Source organism: Arachis hypogaea, chromosome 16 (assembly GCF_003086295.3).
Source record: "Arachis hypogaea cultivar Tifrunner chromosome 16, arahy.Tifrunner.gnm2.J5K5, whole genome shotgun sequence".
Classification (NCBI taxonomy): Eukaryota; Viridiplantae; Streptophyta; class Magnoliopsida; order Fabales; family Fabaceae; genus Arachis; species Arachis hypogaea.
This window is the reverse complement of record NC_092051.1, coordinates 85,315,388-85,331,393: the sequence shown is the minus strand read 5'-3', so window position 1 is coordinate 85,331,393 and position 16,006 is coordinate 85,315,388. Positions and strand designations below refer to the sequence as shown.

Below are 16,006 nucleotides of genomic sequence, written 5' to 3'. Positions count from 1 at the left end.
TTTCCATAGGGTTCTCCCATGTAATTCACCTCTTCCATTGCTGGGTTCTCAGGATCATAAGCTTCTTCTTTAGAGGAAGCTTCCTTAGTACTGCCTGTTGCTGCTTGCATTTCAGACAGACTCTGAGAAATCATATTGACTTGTTGGGTCAATATTTTATTCTGAGCCAATATGGCATTCAGAGTATCAATCTCAAGAATTCCTTTCTTCTGAGTTGTCCCATTATTCACAAGATTCCTTTCAAAGGTGTACATGAATTGGTTATTTGCAACCATTTCAATGAGTTCTTGAGCTTCTGCAGGCGTCTTCTTCAGATGAAGAGATCCTCCAGCAGAGCTATCCAATGATATCTTGGATAGTTCAGACAGACCATCATAGAAGATTCCTATGATGCTCCATTCTGAGAGCATGTCAGAAGGGCACTTTCTGATCAATTGCTTGTATCTCTCCCAAGCTTCATAGAGGGACTCACCATCCTTCTGTCTAAAGGTTTGGACTTCCACTCTAAACTTGCTCAATTTTTGAGGTGGAAAGAACTTTGCCAAGAAGGCATTGACTAGCTTTTCCCAAGAGTTCAGGCTTTCTTTAGGTTGTGAATCCAACCATGTCCTAGCTCTGTCTCTTACAGCAAAAGGAAAAAGCATAAGTCTGTAGACTTCAGGGTCAACCCCATTGGTCTTGACAGTGTCACAGATTTGCAAGAACTCAGCTAAGAACTGATGAGGATCTTCCAATGGAAGTCCATGAAACTTGTAATTCTGTTGCATTAGAGAAACTAATTGAGGCTTAAGCTCAAAGTTGTTTGCTCCAATGGCAGGGATTGAGATGCTTCTCCCATAGAAATCAGGAGTAGGTGCAGTAAAGTCACCAAGCACCTTCCTTGCATTGTTGGAATTTGTTGTTTTCGGCTGCCATGGTTTCTTCTTCTTTGAAGAGTTCTGTTAGGCCCTCTAAAGAGAATTGTTCTTTAGCTTCTCTTAGCTTTCTCTTCAAGGTCTTTTCAGGTTCAGGATCAGCTTGAACAAGTATGCCTTTATCTTTGTTCCTGCTCATATGAAAGAGAAGAGAACAAGAAAGTAGGGAATCCTCTATGTCACAGTATAGAGATTCCTTGAGGTGTCAGAGGAAAAGAAGAATAGAAGGAGGAGGTGGAGAAGAGAATTCGAACATATAAAGAAGGAGGAAGTTCGAATTGTACCTTGAGGAGGAGTCTTAGTCCCTTAAATAGAAGGATGTGAGAAGAGGGGAAGAATTTTCGAAAATTAATTAAAAGATTTTGAAATAATTAAAAGAAATTTTTGAAAATTTGATTGATGATTTTCAAAAACTAAGATTGGGAAAGAAATAAAGTGATTTTTGAAAAGGATTTTGAAATTAGAAATTTAAAAAGATATGATTGAAAGTTAATTTTGAAAAAGATGTGATTGAAAAGATATGATTGAAAAGATATGATTGAAAATCAATTTAGAAAAAGAAAGTTTTTAAAATTAAAGTTGATTACTTGACTAACAAGAAATTAAAATATATGATTCTAAAATTTAAAGTTTCATCCTTTCTTAATAGGCAAGTAACAACTTGAAAATTTTGAAGTAAATCTTGAATTGAAGCAAGGATTTTTGAAAATAGTAAAAAATAAATATAAAATGGAAAGAAATTGATTTTGAAAGAGATATGATTGAAAAGATATGATTTGAAAAAGATTTGATTTTGAAAAATTATGAAAACTTGAAAAAAATGTGAATTAAAAACAAAATCTTCCCTCTAGTGTCATCCTGGCGTTAAACTCCCAGAATGGTGGCCTTTAACGCCCAAATCTCTACCTTTTTGGGCGTTAAACACCCAGCCAGGTACACTGGCTGGCGTTTAAACGCCAGTTTTCCTTCTTCACTAGGCGTTTTGAACGCCCAGCTTTTTCTGTTTGATTCCTCTGCTGAATGTTCTGAATCTTCAATTCTCTGTATTATTGACTTGAAAAGACACAATTTTGAAAATATTTTTGAATTTTTAATGATGAGAAACAATAAAAATGCAACTAAGATCAAATAAACAATGCATGCAGGACACCAAACTTAAAAATTTTCATATACGAGACACTAACAAATTGAGAATGCATATGAGAAACAACAAAACACACAAAACAAGAGAATTTAAAGATCCGAGCAATGAAATCATCAAGAACAACTTGAAGATTAATGAAGAACATAATGCATGTAATTTTTCAAAAATTATAGGATTGAAATTGACACCAAACTTAAAATTAAACACTAGACTCAAACAAGAAACTTAAAATATTTTTGGTTTTATGATTTTAAAAATTTTTTTGTATTTTTTTTTTTAAATTTATATAGTAAAGAAAATAAAGAGAATCAAAACTTTTAATAAGAATTCCAGGAATCATGCAATGTTAGTCTAAAGCTTCAGTCTAAAAAGATTAGACATGTTTGGCCAAGCTTCAGCAGGACATTATATTCAATAGCTAAATTGATGAAAATCAATCAGCTTTTGTGATGGTGGGAACATCGCCTTGAAACTCTAGAATTCATTCTTAAAAATTCTGAAAAGTACCTAATCTAAACAACAAGATGAACCGTCAGTTGTCCAAACTCGAACAATCCCCGGCAACGGCGCCAAAAACTTGGTGCACGAAATTGTGATCATCAACAATGGCGCCAAAGGACTTGGAGCTCTCAAACGTGAATCACACTTTGTCACAATTCCACACAACTAACCAGCAAGTGCACTGGGTCGTCCAAGTAATAAACCTTACGTGAGTAAGGGTCGATCCCACGGAGATTGTCGGCTTGAAGCAAGCTATGGTCATCTTGTAAATCTCAGTCAGGCAGATTCAAATGGTGATGGAGGGGTGATAATTAAAAGATGAATAAAACATAAAATAAAGATAGAGATACTTATGTAATTCATTGGTGGATTTCAGATAAGCGTATGAAGATGCTTTGTTCCCCTTGAACCTCTGCTTTCCTATTGCCTTCTTCCAATCATTCATACTCCTTTCCATGGCAAGCTTTATGTTGGGCATCACCGTTGTCAATGGCTACATCCCGTCCTCTCAGTGAAAATGGTCTTGATGCTCTGTCACAACATCGGCTAATCAGCTGTCGGTTCTCGATCATGTCAGAATAGGATCCATTGATCCTTTTGCGTCTGTCACATGCCCCCCAATCGCGAGTTTGAAGCTCGTCACAGTCATCCCTTCCCAGATCCTACTCGGAATACCACAGACAAGGTTTAGACTTTCCGGATCTCAGGAATGGCCGCCAATAATTCTAGCCTATACCACGAAGGTTCCAATCTGAGATTAGAAACCCAAGAGATACGCATTCAAGCCATTGCTAGTAGAACAGAGGTGGTTGTCAGGCACATGTTCATAGGTGAGAATGATGATGAGTGTCACGGATCATCACGTTCATCAAGTTGAAGAACGAATGAATATCTTGGAGAAGAAATAGACTTGAGTTGAATAGAAAAACAATAGTACTTGTATAAATTCATGAAGAACAGCAGAGCTCCACACCTTAATCTATGGTGTGTAGAAACTCCACCGTTGAGAATACATAAGAACAAGGTCCAGGCATGGCCATGAGGCCAGCCCCAAACGTGTCTAAGATAGCATAAGACTTATCAAAGATCAAAAGTATATGTCTCGTGTGTCAAATACAATAGCAAAAGGTCCTATTTATAGAGAACTAGTAGCCTAGGGTTACAAAAATCAGTAATTAATGCAGAAATCTTCTTCCAGGCCCACTTGGTGTGTCCTTGGGCTGAGCATTGAAGCTTTCATGTGTAGAGACTTTTCTTGGAGTTAAACGCCAGCTTTTGTGCCAGTTTGGGCGTATAACTCCAGCTTTTGTGCCAGTTTTGGAGTTAAACGCCAGAGTTCTTGAGCTGACTTGGAACGCCTGTTTGGGCCATCAAATCTCGGGTAAAGTATGGACTATTATATATTGCTGGAAAGCCCAGGATGTCTACTTTCCAACGCAATTGAGAGCGCGCCAATTGGGCTTCTATAGCTCCAGACAATTCACTTTGAGTGCAGGGAGGTCAGAATCCAACAGCATCTACAGTCCTTTTTCAACCTCTGAATCAGATTTTTGCTCAGGTCCCTCAATTTCAGCCCGAAAATACCTTAAATTACAGAAAAACACACAAACTCATAGTAAAGTCCAGAAGAGTGATTTTTATTTAAAAACTAATAAAAATATAAGAAAAACTAATTAAAATATATTAAAAATATACTAAAAACAATGCCAAAAAGCGTATAAATTATCCGCTCATCAGGTAACAAGAGCTTCGAGTCTCAACCTGGAGCACGTGGTGGCTAGCCACTGCTTTCTCCTAGGGAAACTCTTATCTCCGATAGTGGAAGTGCAACATTCACATTTATCAATGATTCAGCATAAACATGCATTCAATCTCATCCATGGATCAACATCCATCTCAGCCATCCGGCTCACGGTTCATTCCAGAACCAGCCAATATTCATATCATACACAGCCATTCCGGCTCACGGTTCAATCCAGAACCAATCAATATGTATAATCATACACAGCCATTCCGGCTCTCAACAAAACAGCACTTCCACATTCAAAATCATCAAATTCGTGAAAATCGGCATTTAAGCCATAAATCATTTTCTCAATTCATTTCACTTTGAAATCAAGTTTCAACTCTTTTCAGCCTTGGCTTTAAAGATCTCATTCCTCAAATCATCTCAGGCTCATAAGCCACTTTTTCTCAAGGTAAATTCCCCTTTTAAAACCATGCCACTCTCGGCATCCTCTTTTCAAAACTTCCATAACCATGGAAAGTTAAAGATTCATTTTGAAACATTCAAAATCATCCATCCAATCAATGGGATTTTATAACAAAGTTTCTCGGCAGAGTCCCAAGTCTTTAGGGGAGACTAACATAACTTATTTCGCCCAATTCATTTAAAATCATTAAAACCTTGGCTTTCCGATTTGAGTAATAAAATAGGATCTAAGCCAAACCGAGTCACGTACTCATTTACTTCTTTCAAAGCCGTTTCCTTTACTTAGGCAAAACCAACTTCAACCCCCATGATAAATTCTAAAAGCGTTTCAACTATTCAAAATTGCCTTAGTCTTGCAAGAATTCAAAATTCAAAGAGTACTTCAAACCTTTCTCAAAACAATTCAAAATGAAACTTGTCAATAGACATTCGGGTTCTTTCAAAGTCATTGAAAGTCCTCTAATTGAAACCCTCAAGTCAAATTCAAAGGCATTGCCCTTGTCACATTTAAAACAGCTTTAAAACATAAGTTTCATCTGAATAACTTTTTCCTAAAGGAGATACAATGCCTTTCTTAAGAAGCAAGACTAAATCACAATTTCCTCTTTAATAATTCATTTCAAAAGCATGAATCATCCTTTTCTTGATAATTCAAATAAAATAGTAGAAGTCTTTAACTCATCATTTTTCCAAACAACATTTTAATAAAGACTCAGATTTTATAGAAATTCCGGCAGCATCTCCCCTAAAACTTGGATTTTGCCACCCGGTTCGGGTCCCAACAAAACCATTCCACAATCCTTTTCAACAACCCAAAATCCAAAATCAGTTCAAGGCAAGCCCAAATCCAACAGTCATCTCAATTCCATATTTCAAGGAAACCTTTTCAAGAATCAAATCTTTATCAGCCGAATAAACTCATTTCTAAAATTTCAAAGAAACGGTTCAGCAACAATCGTTTATCAAAAACCAGATCATTTAAGGCCAGCCAGGCTGAAATCAAGAGTGTATTCTATTTTACACATTCTCAAGAAAATCCATTCAATTCATATCAATTTCCAACAGATGCAACTCGATCTCAAAGCTTTAAAAGAATCAATTTCAAAAGCATTTCGTTTCACAAAGCCACATAACAGTCGAGTCGAACAAACACCCATAATCATACAAAACAACCAAACAATACATAGGACTGATACAATCACTAAATACACATCCTCACATCAGTACCCATATGTAATAATTCCAATATACAAAATATAGTTTTCAGAAAGCGCCCCTACCTCAAAACGAAATTCCATAACCCAAACGCCTCATCAAGTTCTTTTCGCCTCAACTCGAAATCAAAGGCAGCTTCAAAGCACAGCCCCACACATTTTCGCAGCAGCATAATCAGCTCTAATTTACAACAAGCAACCTCAGTTACTAAACTCTAGGAACATTAATAACGTATAGTCTTTAATAAACGTACGAGACACTAATGTAGGGCTTTCGAAACATAATCTCTTACCGGAATTTTAACACGAAGTAGCTGCGATTTTGAACCGGCCCGGCAGCAGCTCCGGCAGTGGCCAGAAGCTCTGGTGGATCAACTATAAAAACCGCGCAGCATCAAAACCTTCTCAAAGTTGAAAAAGGCAGAAACCTCAAATAAAACCCTTACCGGCAATTTTTCCGGCGGCAGCAGAAGTTGCCAAAAGCTTCGGGGGTGGTTCCGGTGGCCTCAGAACTCCGGCGACAATATCAGAAGCGCCAGCCAAGAACCGCGGAGCAGCAGGTCAGTAGAGGCGGAGGTAGGCGGCAGGAACGGCGGTGTTAGCTTCGTGCAACTCGGATCAGCTGCGGTCCTTGGGTAGTGACGCGCACAACGGGACGTGCGGCCTCCCTCTTCCTCTGCCTGGTTCGGCGACACCAACACCAAAACCCACGGCGGCGACCATGGCGAAGCGGCCTAGCCGGTCAGTGACGGCAGCAGAGATGCACGGCGGTGCAGCTCTGCGTGGTGGGTCGCGCTCCCTCTCTCCTCTGACGCGAACTCTCTCTCTCCTCCCTCTGCCCTTCGCGCGGTCCTGGAGGCAGCGTCAGGGGTCGGCGGTGACAGCAGCGCTGTTGGAAGGCACAGAAGTAGTGGCGGCGACAAGGCTAGCCGCGAGCTCCTCTTCTTTGTGCGCCTCTCTGTTTCGACCTCTCTCTCTCTCTCTCTCTCTCTCGCCTTCGTGATACTCCTCCAGCGACAGAACGGTTGATGGGTGACAGAAACACGGCTGGGCAAGGATGCGTTGGCGATGGTGGTACCAAGCCAGCAGTAACGCGCGATGAAGGTGGCGCGATGATGGCCTGTGGCGGCAAAGGTCCCCTATCCCCTCCTCCTCCGACCTCCTCTACTCCCCCTCAAACCTCTCTTTCTTTCTTTGTTTCTTTTCTCCAGTATTGCTGCGAATTGATTTGAGAAGGAAGAAGGGTTTGTGTCACTACTGTAGAGTTTGAGGAGTGGGCAATTAGATTAGGATTTCGGTGGCTGAGGGTGGTTAAGGTAAGGGTGCTGTGTGGTGTAAATTAGGGTTAAGGGCAATTTGGTAACTTCACATAAAATTGGGAATGATATAATAATTGAAACCTAAATTAAATCCAACACTAATTATATATAGAATATACTATTTGCTCATCAATTTCACAAATTATTTTTCATAAAATGCCCAAATCAAAATAATTAGAAATAATATAATTAAACCCCTTTATTTTTCTAAAGTAGCAGTATTAATATTTAAAATATTTCTTATCTAGTCCAAATCATTGATGAGAGAATAATTTATGCGCTTTTTGGCATTGTTTTTAGGTAGTTTTTATTGTGTTTTAGTCACTTTTTATTATATTTTTATTAGTTTTTAAATAAAAATTACATTTCTGGACTTTACTATGAGTTTGTGTGTTTTTCTGTGATTTCAGGTAATTTCTGGCTGAAATTGAAGGAGCTGAGCAAAAATCTGATTCAGGCTGAAAAAGGACTGCTGATGCTGTTGGATTCTGACCTCCCTGCACTCGGAATGGATTTTCTGCAGCTACAATAGTCCAATTGGTACGCTCTGAATTGCGTTGTAAAGTATACATCCAGGACTTTCCAGCAATATATAATAGTCCATACTTTGCTCAAGGATAGACGACGTAAACTGGCATTCAACGCCCGTTCCATGTTGCAGTCTGGCGTTAAACGCCAGAAACAGGTTACAAGTTAGAGTTGAACGCCCAAAACAGGTTACAACCTGGCGTTTAACTCCAGAAACAGCCCAGGCACGTGTAAAGCTTAAGTATCAGCCTCAGCACACACCAAGTGGGCCCTAGAAGTGGATTTCTGCACCATCTATCTTAGTTTATTCATTTTCTGTAAACCTAGGTTACTAGTTTAGTATTTAAACAACTTTTAGAGATTTATTTTGTATCTCATGACATTTTAGATCTGAACTTTGTACTCTTTGACGGCATGAGTCTCTAAACTCAATTGTTGGGGGTGAGGAGCTCTGCTGTGCCTTGATGAATTAATGCAATTACTTCTGTTTTTCATTCAAACACGCTTGTTCCTATCTAAGATGTTCATTCGCGCTTTACTATGAAGAAGGTGATGATCCGTGACACTCATCACCTTCCTCAATCCATGAACGTGTGTATGATAACCACCTCCGTTCTATATTAGATTGAATGAGTATCTTTTAGATTCCATAATCAGAATCTTCGTGGTATAAGCTAGAATCCATTGGCAGCATTCTTGAGAATCCGGAAAGTCTAAACCTTGTCTGTGGTATTCCGAGTAGGATTCAAGGATTGAATGTTTGTGACGGGCTTCAAACTCGCGATTGTTGGGCGTAGTGACAGACGCAAAAGAATCAAGGGATTCTATTCCGACATGATCGAGAACCAACAGATGATTAGCCGTGCTGTGACAGAGCATTTGAACCATTTTCACTAAGAGGACGGGAAGTAGCCATTGACAACGGTGATACCTTACATACAGCTTGCCATGGAAGGAGCCTTGCATGTGTGGAGAGGAGTACAAGAGAAAAGCTGAAATAAAGAGGACAAAGCATCTCCAAAACCCTAACATATTCTCCATCATTGAGTAACAAGTATTTATTTTATGCCCCTTGACTTTTACAATTAAAACTAAGAATTATTATTGATATTATATCCTGACTAAGAGTTACAAGATAACCATAGCTTGCTTCAAGCCAACAATCTCCATGGGATTCGACACTTACTCACGTAAGGTATTACTTGGACGACCCAGTGCACTTGCTGGTTAGTTGTGCGGAATTATATAGTGTGAAGTAATTTTCATGCACCAAGTTTTTGGCGCCGTTGCCGGGGATTGTTTGAGTTTGAACAACTGACGGTGAATCTTGTTGCTTAGATTAGGAAAATTTTGTCTATTGGGTCAGAGTCGTTTATATTCTTTTCAAAAAATTTTCAAAAATATTATTTTTCTTTATTAGTTTTTAGTTTTTTTGTGAGTTTAATGTCATATTTTAAGTTTGATGTCAACTGCATATTTTTATTTCCCTTTAAATTTTTGAATTGCATTTTCTTTGTTCTTTCTTAATCTTCAAGTTCTTGTTTATTTTCCTTGTTTGATCTTTAGTTTTTCTTGTTTTATGATTTTTCTTGTTTTTCTTGTGTATTTTCGAATTATTAGCATCTAAAAAAAAAGATTTATTTATACCTTGTTAAAACACTTTAAATTTATAGCTCAATTGGCTAGAGCGTGGTGCTTATGTTCTTGGTAATTGGCTATCCTCTTTTTAAAAACTTTTTCAAAAATAATTTTTCTTTGAATAAATCTTGTGCCAAACATTAAGTTTGATGTTTTCTTGTTGAAGTTTCTTTAGTTTTCGAAAGTTTTATTTTGGTTTTCCAAAAATTTTAAGTTTGGTGTTCTATCTTCATGTTCTTGTTGTTCTTGTGAGTCTTCAAAGTGTTCTTGAGTTTTCCTTGTGTTTTGATCTTAAAATTTTTAAGTTTGGTGTTCCTTGGTGTTTCCCTCCAAAATTTTTGAAAATAAGGAGCATTTGATCTAAAAATTTTAAGTTTTGTGTCTTTTTATTGTTTTTCTTTTTCATCATAAAATTCAAAAATAAAAAAATATCTTATCTAACTATTTTTGAGCTAATATTTCGAAATTTTTTCAAAATAATTCAGATTTTTATTTTAAAATTTCTATTTTATCTTATCTTAGTTTTAAAAATTTCAAAATTCAAATTTTTTCAAAAAAAAAAATCATATCTTTTTCAAATTTTTATCTTATCTTATTTCAAATTTCAAATTTCAACTTTCAAAATTTCAAAATTCAAATTTCAAAATTTAAAATTCAAAATCTAATTTTCAAATTTAAAAATCAAATCTTTTCAAAATTTAAATCTTTTTCAAATGCTTATCTTATATTGTTGACTTTTTCGAAAATTCAAAATTTAATTTTCAAATTTCAACTTTCAAATTTTCAATTTTCAAATTTCAATTTTCAAAATTTCAAATTTCAAATTTCAAATTTCAAATATCAAATTTCAAAATTTAAGTTTCAAACTTAAAATTTAAATTTCAAAACTTTTTAATTTAAATTCCTTATCTTCTCTTACCTAGCTTATCTTATCTTTTCTAATCTCAAATCTTAAAATCAAATCTTTTTCATATCTTTTCTGTTTTTATTTTATTTTATTTTCTTACAAGTATCTTTAATTTTAAGACATATCTTTTTCAAAACTTCCTAACCAATTTCTCTCTCTTCATTTTTTTTCGAAAATCCTCACCCACATCTTTTTCAAATCTTTTTAATTAATTAATTTAGTTATCAATTTTCTTTTATTTCTTTTTCTTTTAATTTTCGAAAATATAGTCAATTTTCATTTATTTTATTTTATTTTATTTCATTTTAATTTCGGTTTTCAAAAAAAAAAAATTTATTTGCTATTCATATTAATTCCCTTTTCTCCATCATGGACCTCAGTAGAAATGAACAGTCCAGAAGGACTCTGGGGTCATATGCTAACCCCACTACTGCTTCATATGAGAGTAGTATCTGTATACCCTCCATCGGAGTCAGTAGTTTTGAGTTGAATCCTCAGCTCATTATCATGGTGCAGCAAAGTTGCCAGTATTCCGGTCTTCCACAGGAAGAACCTACAGAGTTTCTGGCACAGTTTTTACAAATTGCTGACATAGTAAATGATAAAAAAGTAGATCAGGACGTCTACAGATTATTACTGTTTCCATTTGCTGTAAAAGACCAAGCTAAGAGGTGGTTAAATAACCAACCTAAGGCTAGCATAAGGACATGGAAACAGTTGTCAGAAAAATTCCTGAATCAATATTTCCCTCTAAAACGGATGACACAGCTAAGGCTGAACATCCAAGGCTTTAAACAAGGGGATAATGAATCCCTTTATGATGCCTGGGAGAGATACAGAGAGATGCTCAGAAAATGCTCCTCTAAAATGTTTTCAGAGTGGGTGCAGTTAGACATCTTCTATTATGGGCTTACAGAGAAAGCTCAGATGTCTTTGGACCACTCAGCTGGTGGATCTATACACATGAGAAAGACAATTGAAGAAGCTCAAGAGCTCATTGATACAGTTGCCATAAATTAGCATCTGTACCTAAGTAGTGAGTCTTCCATGAAAGAAGAGGCTAAAACAGTAACTGCTGAACTCAGTCCTGCAGAACAAGTTACTGAATTCAATCAGCAATTAGATTTTCTAACAAAACAGCTAGCCGAATTCAAGGAGATACTACAAGACACAAGAATGGCTAATATGAATATGGAAGTACAGTTGAAGCAAACAAAACAACAGTTATCAAAACAAATAACAGAAGAGTGCCAAGCAGTTCAATTAAGAAGTGGGAAAACATTAAATACCTCACTTCAGAGCAGCAGAAAGCCAAGAAAAGAACAACTAACAGAGGATGAGCAAAATACTATCCAAAATCCCTCTGAGGACAGTAAGAGCCCAGAGAGGAATAACTCTGGCGTTCAAACGCCAGAAAAGGGTGCAAAGCTGGCGTTAAATGCCCAACCCACGCACAGTTCTGGCGTTCAAACGCCAGGAACAGGCAAGGACCTGGCATCAAATGCCCAATGGAAGCTCAGTTCTGGCGTTCAAACGCCAAAAATAGGTAGGAAGTTGGCGTCCAACGCCAATCAAGCTTCCAACCCTGGCATTCAAACGCCAGTGAGGGATCAGACACACACAAGTGCTGATAACAACCCCTCTAAAAAGGCTTTCCCAACCACTTCTATAGGAAATAAACCTGCAGCAACCAAGGTTGAGGAGTACAAAGCCAAGATACTTTATCCTCAAAAACTCCGCCAAGAGAAGTAGGATAAGCAATTTGCTCGCTTTGCAGACTATCTCAGGACTCTTGAAATAAAGATTCCGTTTCTAGAGGCACTTGAGCAAATACCCTCTTATGCCAAGTTCATGAAAGATATCTTGAGTCATAAGAAGGATTGGAGAGAAACTAAAAGAGTTCTCCTCACTGAAGAATGCAGTGCAGTCATTCTGAAAAGCTTCCCAGAAAAGCTTAAAGATCCCGGGAGCTTTATGATACCATGCATATTAGAGGGTAATTGCACCAAGACAGCTTTATGTGATCTTGGGGCAAGCATCAACCTAATCCCTGCATCTACTATCAGAAAGCTTGGCTTGACTGAAGAGGTCAAACCAACCCGGATCTGTCTTCAACTTGCTGATGGCTCCATTAAATACCCATCAGGCATAATTGAGGACATGATTGTCAAGGTTGGGCCATTTTCCTTCCCTACTGACTTTGTAGTGCTGGAAATGGAGGAGCACAAGAGTGCAACTCTCATTCTAGGAAGACCATTCCTAGCAACTGGACGAACCCTCATTGACGTCCAAAAAGGGGAGATAACCCTAAGAGTCAATGAGGATGAGTTTAAGTTGAATGTTGTCAAAGCTATGCAACATCCAGACACCTCAGACGACTGCATGAGCGTTGATATTATTGACTCCTTAGTGGAAGAGGTCAATATGACTGAGAGTCTCTAATTAGAGCTAGAGGACATTTTTAAAGATGTTCAGCCTGATCTGGAGGATTCAGAGGAATTGAAAGAGCCTCTGAAACTTCCTCAGGAAGAGGAAAAACCTCCTAAACCCGAGCTCAAACTATTACCACCATCCCTGAAATATGCATTTCTGGGAGAAGGTGACACTTTTCCGGTGATCATAAGCTCTGCTTTAAATCCCCTGGAAGAGGAAGCGCTACTTCAAGTGCTATGTACACATAAGACAGCTCTTGGGTGGTCCATAAGTGACCTTAAGGGCATCAGCCCAGCAAGATGCATGCACAAGATCCTATTGGAGGATGATGCTAAGCCAGTGGTTCAACCACAGAGGCGGCTAAATCCAGCCATGAAGGAAGTGGTGCAGAAAGAGGTCACCAAGTTACTAGAGGCTGGGATTATTTATCCTATTTCTGATAGTCCCTGGGTGAGTCCTGTCCATGTTGTCCCTAAGAAAGGAGGTATGACAGTGGTTCATAATGAAAAAAATGAACTGGTTCCTACAAGAACAGTTACAGGGTGGCGTATGTGTATTGACTACAGAAGGCTCAATACAGCCACCAAGAAGGATCACTTCCCTTTACCATTCATAGACCAGATGCTAGAAAGACTAGCAGGTCATGAATACTACTATTTTTTGGATGGCTATTCAGGTTACAACCAAATTGTAGTAGATCCTCAGGACCAAGAGAAAACAACATTCACATGTCCTTCTGGAGTGTTTGCCTACAGAAGGATGCCTTTTGGTCTGTGTAATGCACCTGCAACCTTTCAGAGGTGCATGCTCTCTATCTTCTCTGATATGGTAGAGAAGTTTCTGGAAGTCTTCATGGATGACTTTTCAGTATCTGGAGACTCATTTAGCTCCTGCCTTAACCATTTAGCACTTGTTCTGAAAAGATGCCAAGAGACCAACCTAGTTTTAAACTGGGAAAAATGTCACTTTATGGTGACTGAAGGGATTGTCCTTGGGCATAAAATTTCAAACAAGGGAATAGAGGTGGATCAAGCTAAAGTTAAAGTAATTGAAAAATTACCACCACCTGCCAATGTTAAGGCAATCAGAAGCTTTTTGGGGCATGTAGGATTCTATAGGAGGTTTATAAAGGATTTTTCAAAAATTGAAAAACCTCTGAGCAATCTGCTAGCTGCTGACACGCCATTTGTGTTTGACACAAAGTGTCTATAGGCGTTTGAGACCCTGAAAGCTAAGTTGGTCACAGCACCAGTTATTTCTGCACCAGACTGGACATTACCATTCGAACTAATGTGTGATACCAGTGACCATACCATTGGTGTAGTATTGGGACAGAGGCATAACAAGCTTCTGCATATCATTTATTATGCTAGCAGTATTTTAAATGATGCCCAGAAAAATTACACAACCACAGAAAAAGAATTACTTGCAGTGGTTTATGCCATTGACAAGTTTAGATCCTACTTAGTAGGATCAAAAGTGATTGTGTACACTGACCATGTGCTCCTAAATATCTACTCACAAAGCATGATTCAAAGCCCAGGCTCATAAGATGGGTGTTGCTTCTGCAAGAGTTTGATATAGAAATAAGAGACAGAAAAGGGATAGAGAATCAAGTAGCTGATCACCTGTCCCGGATAGAACCAGTAGCAGGAGCATCCCTCCCTCCTACTGAGATCTCTGAAACCTTTCCGGATGAGCAATTGTTTACTATTCAGGAAGCTCTGTGGTTTGCAGACATTGCAAACTATAAGACATAAGGTTCTCCTTCTGTAACCATGGAGAGGAAGCATGAAAAGGTTCTCTCACTGCAGAGTCAACCAAAGCCCCCACAGTCAAACTCTAAGTTTGGTGTTGGGAGGCCACAACCAAACTCTAAGTTTGGTGTTGAACCCCCACATTCAAACTCTAAGTTTGGTGTTGGGAGGTCCCAACCTTGCTCTGATTATCTGTGAGGCTCCATGAGAGCTCACTGTCAAGCTATTGACATTAAAGAAGCGCTTGTTGGGAGGCAACCCAATGTTATTTAATTATATCTATTTATTTTCCGTTGCTATTTTATGTTTTCTTTAGGTTGATGATCATGTGAAGTCACAAAAACAAATGTAAAATAAAAAACATAATGAAAAATAGCATGAAAAATAGCACACCCTGGAGGAAGATCATTCTGGCGTTTAAACGCCAGAAACATGCATCTGTCTGGCGTTTAACGCCAGAAACAGGCTACATTTGGGCGTTTAACGCCAGAAACAGGCAGCAGTCTGGCGTTAAACGCCAGGATTGCATAGTAAGGGCATTTTGTACGCCTAATTGGAGCAGGGATGCTAAATTCTTGACCCCACAGGATCCCCGCCTACCTCACCGTTCAAATTCAAACCATTTCCCTCCCAAACCCACCCATTCACACACTTCCATCTTCTCCATCTTCTCCACTTCTTTCTTCTTTTGCTCGAGGACGAGCAAACCTTTTAAGTTTGGTGTGGTAAAAGTATTGCTTTTGTTTTTCCATAATTCAGTGGTAGAGCAATTGACTGCAGATCAAAGAGCTATGAGGAAAGAGCAACAAAGGCAAGGAAGAGACATAGAGGAGCTCAAGAGCACCATTGGTTCTTCAAGAAGAGGAAGACGCCACCCTCATTAAGGTGGACCCATTCCTTAATCTCCTTGTTCTTATTTTCCTGTTTTTCGTTTACTATGCTTCATGTTTAATTATGTTTGTATCTTTACTATATGATCACTAGTATCTAAGTGTCTATGTCTTAAAGATATGAATGTCCTATGAATCCATCACCTTTCTTAAATGAAAATTGTTTTCTGAAAAAGAAAAAGAAGTACATGAATTTCGAATTTTAAAATAGTTTAATTATTTTGATGTGGTGGCAATACTTTTTGTTTTCTGAATGAATGCTTGAACAGTGCATATGTCTTTTGAATTTGTTGTTTATGAATGTTAAAATTGTTGGCTCTTGAAAGAATGATGAAAAAGGAGAAATATTATTTGATAATCTGAAAAATCATAAAAATGATTCTTGAAGCAAGAAAAAGCAGTGAAAAACAAAGCTTGCAGAAAAAAAATGCGAAAAAAAGAGAGCAAGAAAAAGAAAAAGCAAACAGAAAAAGCCAAAAGCTCTTTAAACCAAAAGGCAAGAGCAAAAAGCCAATAGCCCTTAAAACCAAAAGGCAAGGGTAATAAAAA

At 37.9% G+C, this 16,006-nt stretch overlaps 1 non-coding gene across 1 annotated transcript; it reads left to right on the top strand.

Moving 5' to 3' along the window:
* Positions 1 to 408: 408 nt before the first annotated feature.
* On the top strand, positions 409 to 512 carry LOC112760102 (small nucleolar RNA R71). Its single transcript, XR_003180556.1, has one exon. It is a non-coding gene; the product is annotated as a small nucleolar RNA R71 (small nucleolar RNA).
* The last annotated feature ends 15,494 nt before the right edge of the window (positions 513 to 16,006 follow it).